Source organism: Myotis brandtii, unplaced genomic scaffold (genome assembly GCF_000412655.1).
Source record: "Myotis brandtii unplaced genomic scaffold, ASM41265v1 scaffold136, whole genome shotgun sequence".
Taxonomy (NCBI): domain Eukaryota; kingdom Metazoa; phylum Chordata; class Mammalia; order Chiroptera; family Vespertilionidae; genus Myotis; species Myotis brandtii.
The window spans coordinates 3,247,173-3,259,370 of record NW_005354829.1 but is presented as its reverse complement, the minus strand read 5'-3'; the positions used below and the strand labels follow the sequence as shown (position 1 = coordinate 3,259,370).

The window sequence follows — 12,198 nt, the reverse complement described above, 5'->3', positions numbered from 1 at the left end:
TTGAGTGTGGCTCTTCCACAAAATACCGACTTCTGCACATGGGCCACAAAGTTTCAATCGCACTGTACATGCGCGCCCACACGTGGTATTCTGTGGAAGAGCCACACTCAAGGGGCCAAAGAGCCCCATGTGGCTCGTGAGCCGCAGTTTGCCGACCACTGGGCTAGGGCAACAAAATATATTTTTTTAAAAGAGGGAAGCTAATATTCTTTAATGAGAAAATCACAACTAATCATCTTTTGTCATGATGGAAGCCTTTCCATTTTTGCCAATAATTAAAAAAAAAAGAAAATTACTCTAAACAACACATACAGATGGCCAAGAGGTATATGAAAAGTTGCTCAACATTACTAATCATAAGTGAAATGCAAAGCAAAACCACACTGAGATGTTAACTCACACCTGTGAGGATGGCTATCATTAAAAAAAAGATAATGTGTTGCTGAGAATGTAGGAAAATTGGATCCCTAGTGCTGTGTTGATAAAAATGTAAATTGATACAGTCACTGTAGAAAACAGTATGAATGTTCCTTAAAAAAATACAAAGAAAACTACTGTATGACCAATCAATCCCACTTCTGGCTATATATCTAAAAGAATCGAGGCAGAATCTCAAAGAGATATTTTCATTCCCATGTTTATTGCAGCATTATTCTCAATAGCCATAAGTAATGTTAACTTATCAGAAATTACTTAATGGGTCCTTCAGAATGACAAAGTTGGCACCTAAGATAATCTGACTTTTTTTTTTTAATTCTTCATTTTGGATACTGAATTTAATATTGCTCCTTCTTTTTAAAAAAAATATATATTTTATTGATTTTTTACAGAAAGGAAGGGAGAATGATAGAGAGTCAGAAACATCGATGAGAGAGAAACATGGATCAACTGCCTCCTGCACACTCCCCACTGGGTATGTGCCTGCAACCAAGGTACATGCCCTTGACCGAAATTGAACCTGGGACCCTTGAGTCTACAGGCTGACGCTCTATCCACTGAGCCAAACCTGCCAGGGTATAACCTGACTCTTTAGTAGCACTCTTATCCTTTAGTAATTCTTTACCTGTTCTACTTTTCATCATAACACATATCAATGTCAGACATTACCCTTTGCTTTATTGATTGTTTATTGTCTGTCTTTTCACATAGAAAGAACAGAGAGGTAACATTGTCTATCATTACTGCTCAACCCCCATCACCTAATAGGGCACCTGCAGCATAGAAGGTACTTAATACTTATTGAATTAATACTCTATTTTATAATAAATAAGAACTTAATAATTTTAAATATTGTTCATTAAAATGAAAATTTGAATTTATACATTTGTTAAGTTTTTCAGGTTTTAAATAAACAAGAACAAAATTATTATTATTATATATGTAATCTTCTTTTGAAGATGACATTCTTTTAAAATGTGAAGTTTTTCTTTCAAAGTAAATATAAAATAAATTTCATGTGCTTTCTAAATAGTAAAAATAAATAACATGTCACCTTCTGTATAACTTCTTTATCATTTATAAAGCATAACATTAAGTATAAATTCCTGATTTGCATGAAAATATTCCATGTTGCATGAAATCCTCCTATATAATAAAGAGGTAATATGCAAATTAACCCTAACACCATCACAAGATGGCTGTGCCCACAGTAGATGCTGGGTTCCCGAAACACAAGATGGCTGCACCCACAGCAGAAGCTGGGTTCCTGTAACGAGCCATAATGAGTGATCAACAGAGCCCTGAAGATGTATGGCGCCGGGGTGGGAGACCTGAGGCTGCACCCCCACCCAGTGGGGCTTGACGGAGGACCTCACGCTACACCCCCCTGCCCAGCAGGGCTTGACGGGGGACCTCAGGCTGCACCCCCACCCCAGGCTGGGGGACTTGAGGCCGCGCCCCCATCACAGCACTAGGCCAGGGGACCTGAGGCTGTGCCCCCTGCACCCCTGCCCAGCAGGGCTTGACGGGGGACCTCAGGCCGTGCCCTCACCTGGTGGGGCTTGATGGGGGACCTCAGGCCACACCTCCACCCCAGGCTGGGGGACTCGAGGCCACGCCCCCCATCACAGCACTGGGCCAGGGGACCTGAGGCTGTGCCCCCCGCATGGCAGGGCTTGACGGGGGTGGGGCCAGCCGGGTCTGGATCTCGCCCAAAGGGGATGGGGCCAGCCGGGCCTGGGTCTCAGGTGATTTCAAGGCACGTGCAGGTGGACGGGGACTTGACTTTGGATCCTGCAGCACACCCCAGACTCTGTCAGGAGGTAGATTTTCATATAGATTTTATTAATTATCTTTCATCTCTGACATTTCTATTATAGAGAAAGGGCAAATAGCAATATTAAAGTATTTCCTCTAATTAATTCCCTTTTAATGTGCACAAATTTCATGCACTGGGCCACTAGTAAGATAATAAAATTCCTTTGCATGGTTTGCAATTAGTCAGAAACCAAAAAAAAAAAAAAGTAAAATCTGAATAGATTAACAAAATCAAAAATCTAGAAACATTAATCAATCCACAAGCACATATCTACTAAATTCTTACATGTATAACACACTGCATGATAGAAGCAAACAAAAAATAATAATAAACTTCAATGAGAATTAAATAATATGTATGTGAATAAATTCTAAATCGCAAAGTTTTGTATGCAAGAAAGGAATTCCTAGGCCTTTTCCTTTAAAAGGAGTTTAAGATTAATTAGGAAAAACAGCCTAAGACACATTTTTAAAAATCCAGTTTGTCCACTGCATAGTTCAGGTCATTAATGCTACAGAGGAAAGAAATGAGCTCATTGGCACTATAGCAGTGAAGACAGACTCTGAGGTTCAAGTAGAATTTGAACCAGGTACGCAGGCAGAATTCTAACATGAATCTCAGTGACCCACACTTACCTTATCTGTAGGCAGACCCTTTAACTTTCCTTTGACCAATAGAATATTACTACTAGGTGATGTAATACTGCTCTTGTGGTTATGTAATGTTGTATAATAAAGAGGAGAGATTTTAAGATATAATTAAGGTTCCAAATCAGTTGACTTTATGTACATTCAAAAGGAGCTTATCTGAACTGGACTTGACCTAATGAGGTGAGTCTTTCAGAGGCTGATCTAGAGGTCAGAAACTGAAGGAGTCAGTGAGATTATTATCTGACCTTGAAGAAACATTCTTCCATGAATTCTGGGCTGCAAAGAAAGACATCCTGCCAAAAGCCAGTGATCTTGGAGGACCTTGAGTCTCAAAGAAGATCCCAGCACTGGCTGAAAATTGATGTTAGATCCTGAGCAGAGGACCTAGCTAATCTGTATCCAGACTTGTGATCCATGAAAATTATGAGCTAATAAATGTTTAAGCCACTAAAGTTACACTGTTTCTTATGCAATAATAAAAAAGAAATAGATACATGTAAAGAATGGACATTTTAGTGTTGTCCACAATGACACTGACATACCATTTATTGAAACAAAAATATAGACTCTGAAAAGTACATATGAGCACATTGTGATCTTATACTATGAGAAAACATGGCGGGACACAGAGGAGTGGAGCGTAGGCCGAATTCTTGCAGACATGACAGTCCAGATAGGGCATTGTGTTTGTATAGAAAGGACGAATCATACTTAATATTTTGACCCATCTGTGTTTTACTTTTGTGCATTGCACAAATGAGAAATTTAAAAATCAGATTGATTATTTGCAAGGTGTAGGATCAATTAGAATGATCTTAAGAACAAGCAGAGAATTTCAACTTACAGTAAAAATTAAAGAGCCTCTGATGATTTCTGAACACAGTGACATTTGAAAGCTTACTTTAATCAAGAGGAATTTACAAGAGGTTCGAAGTCTGTATCAGCAGAGCATAATAATTATGATCATGCAGCTGGTTTCAGACAGAGCTTGGTCTGAGTCCCAGCTCTGTGGGCAACATAACTCTTAAGATTTGGTCTCTCAACCTCATAAGGTGCTGTGCAAATAAAACAAAATAATGTTTATACATACTGAACACCTTTCATGGCATATTATGAATCACCAAAACTTTAGTGGCTATTATTATCATTTATTATTACAGCAGAAGAAACAAGAGCTAGGGAGATCAATGTAGAGAATGTGGAAATAATTCTGGCTGTGCTAGAACAGTCGGAGTCAAGGTAAACTTCTAGGAGAAGAGTATAGAAATAACGAATTAGCTAAAGCGACATTATAAAGGGATGAATGTCAGAACTTTGGGACTTATTATATATAGTATAGTAAGCATGATGAGGGTTTCAAACACCTATGAATTTTTAGACCTGGGTAAATAAAAAAGAGTCTGTCATAAAATGATGGGCAGAAAAATTAGAATTGGGGGCCATGTCAGGGATAAGATGAATTCATGGAGTTTGTGCTATCACCATCAAATCAGAGTTAAAATGTCTAGCAGACCTTTGTAAATACATTAATGGAGTTCAAATCTGGGCCAGAGCTATAGAATTGGAAGATATTTGTGAAGAGAGAGTAATTGTAGCTGTTGGAGTGAATGGACTTCCTGCAGGGCTCCACAGAGAATGAGGAACTCTGAGTTAAATGAAATGTATACAAAGTGGTGCAGAAAATTCAAGATTAAAAATGTTTATACCACTTTGGAGAAGTGTCTGCTTAGGTCCTTTGCCCGTTTTTTAATTGGATTGTTTGTTGGGATTTTTTTTATTTCGTTTTTATAAGTTCTTTGTAAATTTTGGATATTAACACCTTCTTAGATGTATCATTGGTGAATAATATGCTCTCCCATACAGTGAGTTCCCTTTTCATTTTGTTGATGGTTTCTTTTGCTGTGCAGAAGCTTTTTAGTTTGATGTAGTCCCATTTGTTTATTTTTCCTTTTGTTCCCCTTGCCATAGGAGATATATCAGAAAAATATATTGTAAAAAAAGAAAAAAAGAGAGAGGAAAAACTCAAACTCATAGACAAAGACAACAGTGAGGTGCTTGCTGGGGATGAAAGGGGTCACAGGAGTTGGAGGAGGGTATAGAGGGGATAAATGGTGATGGAAGGAAACGACTTGGGGTGGTCAACACACAATATAGATGATGTGTTGTAGAACTGTTCACCTGAAACCTATATAACTGTTAACCAGTGTCACCCCAATAAATTCAATAAAAAATGTTTATATCAGAGTTCATTTCAAAAGTAAAAACAGAGTATTGCTAACCAAAATATAAAATATAGGGTGCCCCAAAAATGAGTATACATTTTAACAACTGATAACTCAATTATCACAATAAACTGTATGTCAATAAAAGCTGACTTTATAATCATTCAAAGTGCATATACATTTAGGGGGGACACCCTGTTAATAAAAGCCTTATAAACTTTCTCCACAAATCAAACTTTTCTATGTCCTTTGGGATCCATTTAATAAGGACAACCCAAAACTTGGATAATGAGGATTCACTAGGGGATGTGATGCAACTCTGTGGCTCACCCAGGAGCTGTGTTATAATTACTGCCACCAGGGCTCATCTGTTCTACTCAGTCAGACTAAATACTATACGAAAACAAACACATAAAACTCTTAAGACACTTTAACTACTCTATTATATTGTTTTTCATTCTATTTGAAATACAAAGATAAATACTGTCTGTTGCTAATATTTTGAATAGCCTATGACAGTGGTTCTCAACCTTCCTAATGCCGTGACCCTTTAATACAGTTCCTCATGTTGTGGTGATCCCCAATTTCATTGTTACAAATTGAACATAATTAAAGCATAGTTATTAATCACAAAAACAATATGTAATTATATATGTGTTTTCCGATGGTTTTAGGCGACCCCTGTGAAAGAGTCGTTCAACCCCCAAAGGGGTCGCGACCCACAGGTTGAGAACCGCTGGCCTATGAGATCAAATAAATTAACACCTCTCTAACATTAAATACGGAGGAAAAACTTTTTCTTCTTTTTTTGTTACTCCTCACCAGAGTAGAGAGAGGAACATTGATGTGAGAGCGACGCATTGATTGGTTGCCTCCTGAACATGCCCCAACCAGGATTGGGGCTCGAGAACTGGCAAACCGAGATATGCGCCCTTGACCTGAATTGAACTCAGGACCCATCAGTCTGCAGGTCTATGCTCTATCCACTAAGCCAAACCTGCTAGGGTGGAAAAATGTCTTAAAACTTTGGAATTATGCACTCTAAAGAATATATGCTATTAAATAATTTTAATACAACAATAATTAAGGAAAAGATTTGGGAATATTCACATTTAGTAAAAATAGTATCACCAAAAATAAAGTTTTAAGACACACACAATTGACTATTTGACCTAAACAGAGGTTCTAGAGCAGTGTAGGTTAAAGAGGATTGAACCTGGTTTAATTGATTAATTCACCTATTCCTGGTTGTGTGACCATGGGCTAGAGAGGTGGAGAGCTTTGATCCGAGTTTCTGTTTTCTTATATCTAAAATGAAGATAATATTAATTTTACATGGTTATGTAAATGTTAAATGACTTAATATGGATGAAATGGCCTAATATGAATAAATAGTAATACTTTGGATGGGATTTTTTTCTGTTTTCTTCCTCGTCTTAAATGTATAAGCAAATCAACACTCAAAGACCTTATGCTTAAATATCTATAGTATTCTATCATGAAACCTCAAACGTGTTTAATAGTAACAATGCACTGACTCTCTTTCTTTAGAAAGTTGAATGGGACCACCTTCTGAAACCTCAATGAGGCAGTGCAGAGTCTGGTTGACACCAAGGTCACAGCAATTATGGTGGCTTTGAGAAAAAGGGCCACATTACCATAGAGTGCAAGGGGGCATTTGTCTCTGCATGAGAGCAAGAACCTTCACTTTTGGGGTTTTAGAAATTAGGAAAAATAAGTCCCTGGTGGTCATTAAAACACTGTAATGTGTTCCGCGGAAGTGGTCCAACCATTTCATCATCATCTTTGGGGAACATAGTTCAGGTTTGTATGTTTAAATTGTACGAATATTTTAATTACTACCTTGGTGATACACAGAGAAAATATATCACTAAAGTAACTTTCTCTTAACTGTCAATTACAATGAACATATATAAATAAAACTTAATTAAAAAGTATTTTCAAATCTTTTGCATTGTGCTTGAGAATTGCTGGCAATGCTAAGAACTAGTTATGAGTGGGAAAAATATTCTCTGTATTGACATTCAAATGAACTCACTGAGCAACCACTTTGCTTTAGAGATTTACATAATTTGATATCAAAACTTACATTAAATTAATATTAATTACTTGGTTTTAAATAAAGAGAGTTCAGAGTTAAGCTGTTCTTCTTCAAAATAAAAATGTTTTAGGTATAGAAATATCCAGGCTTTGTCCCTTAGAAGTTATATGGCTTATTACCCAAAGAGGTTTAGGAAGTAAACCTGAAATGTCTTTTTTAGAGAAAAACTTTCAGAATTCATATTTTCTCAGAATCAGTGTAGTACTCTAAACTCTTTGTTATGTACACATCTATTTTCTTTCTAATTCCTGGCAAATTTTCATTTCTAATTGCCCCTTCCCTTGTTAATCAGCATGAGAGCTCCTGAATGATACTTTCATGCCAAAAGATTGTGCACGCCCAAGCATACTAGCCTAAATAAAAAATAACAATAATTTGATGACATATTTGCTACTAAAATGTATATATTGCATGATAGCTTATTATGTAAATTATTGTTATATTAAGCAGCAATTGTTGAAGTTAAATATTCCACATCATTCTCATTGCATGTTATTGGTAGAGGAGAATCTACCAAAATTATACTCACACATGCATACACCTTCATGCTTATACTATTGTTTAATTCCTCTTTCAGAAAACCTACTGGAATCCTGGAATTCTGAATTTACCAAAAACACTATCTCATCCATTACCATAATATTAACTTCCTTGATATCAAGGTGATTAAAGCTCAAAGGGATTAATTGTTTTGTTGTGGTGACCTATTTGATGGAAAAGTTAATATATTCCACTAGGGATTCTACAGCTCACCTCAAGTAGACTATACCCAAAGGACAGTGGAGGTGTTGAAGCAGAAGTGATTAAGTCTGTTTGGCAAAGGATAATTGTTCAAAGAGCTATTACAATGATAATAACAACAGGAAGTGCTTTTTTCTAGCCTATTTATTCATAAGGGTCTTTTGAACTTGGTAATATATTAAGTAATAAAAATATTAAAGTTAGTATGGTGATTTTGAGCAAATATGAACAACGAATAGGAACCTACTATTCAGGGTCTTTGGTCGCATTGATAAATGAGCATTAAGGAAAGAAAATTGTCAATAAACTATTATTTGCATAATTTCCTGAATGTAATTTAATGTTACTTTTAAAAAGTCAATTCACTCAAACTTTTTAGCATATTTTAGGCTTATTATTATTTTCTGTATTTCTCTATTGTACATGTTAGTACATAAAAAAGAAATAAATATATAGCCTTGATAACTTATAACCCAAACTGTTTCAACTTTAGATTAAATCCCACCAAACACAGTTATCTTATTTGTAAGAAAGAAAGACATCTGTCCAGCCATATTTTTTAATTTTACTTTTGTCTAGCTCAATGTGCTTTAAGAAACTGAGAAACAACTAAGAAATACAACTTGAGCATGTCATATAACATAATTGAATTATTTCAGTAATTTTTCTATGCACTTTGTAAAAGTTCATCATCTTGAAGTAAAAAGTGCTATATACACTTGCAGTGCCTATGTAAGGAAATGGATTAGTGCTTTAGCAGGCTATCCATTACTGGATTGAACATTCCTTTGAATTTTACATGGACAGCTTATAACTCCAAAACATGGTCATTTTTGTGGCACAAAGAACTAATGAAGGGCCATATTTGAATATATTTCATAGGTGTCTTCAAAGATGGTAATTTTATTTGTTTACAGTAGGAATCATATGCTGTTTCCAAAGAGTATTTCCTATATGTTAAATTTGGGCTAATTATGGTAAACTAATTTTATCTCTTCAGAAATAAGATACAAAGGCCAAATATGTTAAAAAATTCAATTTAATTGAATCTACCTTTGGCTGATTTCATTATTGCCAGTCAAATATTTTGCTTTCAGCATTTAAGCATCAAACTCTGACAATATGAAACTTCATTTGAAAGAATTCCAGGTATTGGTTGTTCAAGATAACCATTCATACTCAAACAAAGACATACATCTTGGAAAACTTTATGCAAAAAGAAGTCAATGAGATACTCATACAGTTGGGTGAACATAGTGTGTGCGCGCGTGTGTGTGTGTGTGTGTGTGTGTGTGTGTGTGTGTGTGTGTTACTGCCTTTCAAGTAAGTTACAAAGTAAAATATACGTTGATGTTTCAATATAAGAAAATAAAACTAAAATTAAAAGAAGCCACGATTCTGTTTGAAATTCCACAGTCTAAATATATATACCAAGATAATTAGTTTTAAAGACAAAATGAAAAATGTACAGAAAAATGATGCTACATAAATTTATAGAAGTCTGTTTGGTATCAGCTTCATGGCTCAGTGTTTCACATACCCTGTTTTGCTCCTCTACCTGCCTTGTTTTTAAAAATTTGTAGCAATATTTAATGTAAGATCACATGACTGGCATAAATCCTACAAAGAACATCTGCTTAGGGCAAAACATGAAAAAACCTTAAAGGGATTTACATTTGACCTCTAGTGTTTGCAATAATATTCATTCCTTGTAAAAATCATTCTTGTGTAGGACTGTGCTGTAAATAAAATAAAAAATCTCTACCCAGAGGAATTATTTTAAATTATAAACTCTAAAGCTAAAGTTCATCCCTGTAAGTATAATGCAACTAGAGTAGAAATTTTTATAATTAAAAATATAAAAATACTTAAACTCAGTGTAATCTTTAATTGCTGAAACTGCCTTAGTCAGTTAAGCAATAATTACTAACTCTGCAACAGCTTTTATTTTACCCATTCCTATAAATATAGCACACTGGTTGCAACGTGAACTCTCTCCCATGAAACGCAAAGAAACCCCTACCCCAATCATTTCCCAGCCATCATTTACACTTAATCTGATGTACTAAATGTCATAAATGAAAGATCATAATTCTATCTATCAAACAAGCCATCATGTGTTTCAAAGTCTGAACAGTAATGAAAAACACACAGCACCAGCTAACTTCTATCATTTAATAATCATTCACTGTGAGAAGTACTATTTGGTAGTTTTCTGTACTGAAGTCTTTCTCCAAATACACTCAAAACACACTGCCAATTGACAAAAGGAAAATAGCTTCAAAAGAAAATCTTCTAAGTAGAGAAAAGCTCTCTGTTAAGCATGCAAGAGGTTAAACATTGCTGAAATAGTGAGACATTTTCTCAACCCACACTTCTGAGTTCCATTCAATTACCAACAGCAATAGCAACTATAATACAAGCTAAAACTGTATTATTAAATCAGAGCTTCCCATTTACATCCAACTCTAACCTGAGGGGGTGGGAGGGGATGACATTTACTAGTCAACAGCAGAACAAACAGCCCCCAACTTGGAAATGCACATGACCTTGGGGTATAGCATTTTCAGAGACTGAGTTTCACAAGTTTTATTTGGATCTGCTGCATAACAATACATCTAAATAAGCCCAGCATGGTATAAATGCTCCTATTCCTAGCATCTCCCCTCCAAACACGTTAAGAGAGCTCTGCACTTTGTAGTCTATGCTTTAGATACCAGAGGTAATATTAATAAATCAGAAATTAGTCCACTCACATATGTCTTTAAGAATACATTTGTTTTAAACAACTTGTTGGTTGATTTATTTACTGTAATTTATTAACATATTTGGGGGCTTGCATTGAATTGTTCCTGTTCCTTGAGCCATGCTGGAAGTGTTGCTCTACAAATGTTTATATTTATAAAGCAGGATGTAACATGATGACATTAACTTCACACAAAAAGCAAAGCCCTCAATTTCCCCTCTAGAATCCAGTGCATAATTACCAATAGATGTTCTTTTAATAATAATGATAAAAATCATTTAAGTAATTATTGCAATCATTGCCAAAAGTACCATTTCAAATTGTAAAAATAATCGTAATTTGCTTTTAAATTTTGTATGGCAGTCTGAACGCCCCCCCTTTATAATAATTTATGACAATATTTTACTTACCTTATTTTAACAGTCAAAAAAAGTCTCCCAGAAAGATCCCTAAAAGGTGTGGAAATAGAAATCACAATAAAAATAATAATTAAAAAAAACTAAAAAGATCCTCTTAGCTGGGAAAAGATGAAAATAGTTTGGTCTAAAACTATAGAAATCTCCAAAGTCACGCCTGAATGAGCGCCCAGGTGGCAAAGAGAGGACTCTCTCCCACGTCCGCTACCACACTCCTTTGTCAAGTTGATATAGTCCTGCTGGCGAAGCGGTCCGGCAGGGCACAGAGGGTGCAAGAGGGCGTTGCCTCGAGATGCCTGAGCAACTGGTCTGCTCGCGTCCCAGGTTCAGCACCCCCAGCACAGCGGACAGCACCAGTTCCTCTCACCTCCAGGTTTGTCTCAGTCACTGAACCAGGCTGATTCTAGCACCTCCTCCCTAAGCAAGAGCTGCTGCCACTCAACCAGGCGTGCCCCGCCCCCACAGCTGACGTAACTATTTTGCATATCAACTCAGGGAGAGGTGCGGGGCCACCCCTGTGACTTGGCTTCTGCTGGGGTCAGCTGAGGCATTCCGGGCGAGAAATTCCAGACTTCTGATCAGCGTGGGCATCATTGGACTTCACGCGCCATTCACAAGCAGTCCTGAAGAAACTGAATGCTTTCGGTGTCGCAACAGCCTCTGCTTTCCCTGGGACTGCCGGTCCGAGCATCCGAAGCCCTCCGCGGGCACAGCAGCTCCCGTAGGAGGAGGCGAGGAGGGAGGAGGCGGTGCCGCCGGGAGAGGAGAGGCTGGGCGGGGGTGGGAAGCGACTGGGGAACAGAATGAATCTGTTCAGCCACTCCAAAACAGTCCCCTGATCCTTTTGATCTTCGTGGTCAAACTTTCCTGCTTTTCCCTCCATTTGTTTACTGGGAAGGATGTGTTTGGTGTTCCGTTCCCTTTTCCTCGGTTCACGGAACTGCTAGAGGGAGTCGCTGCAGCAGAAACTTGTTCTGGAGAAAAACATGCTTTGAGCACCAGGAGAAAATGAGAAAGCTGGCAGTGCTTATCATCATTCGTAAA

General features: G+C 36.9%; 1 protein-coding gene across 2 annotated transcripts in view; it reads right to left on the bottom strand.

Annotated features, from left to right (window-relative positions):
- The window catches only part of FSTL5 (follistatin-like 5), a 592,573-nt gene extending 580,672 nt beyond the window's left edge, over positions 1–11,901 (bottom strand). For both annotated transcript variants that reach the window (XM_005860522.2, XM_014534995.1), the window contains exon 1: positions 11,149–11,901. The gene's annotated coding sequence lies outside the window, so the exon portion shown is untranslated. The remainder of the gene's footprint in view (positions 1–11,148) is intronic.
- Positions 11,902–12,198: the final 297 nt, after the last annotated feature.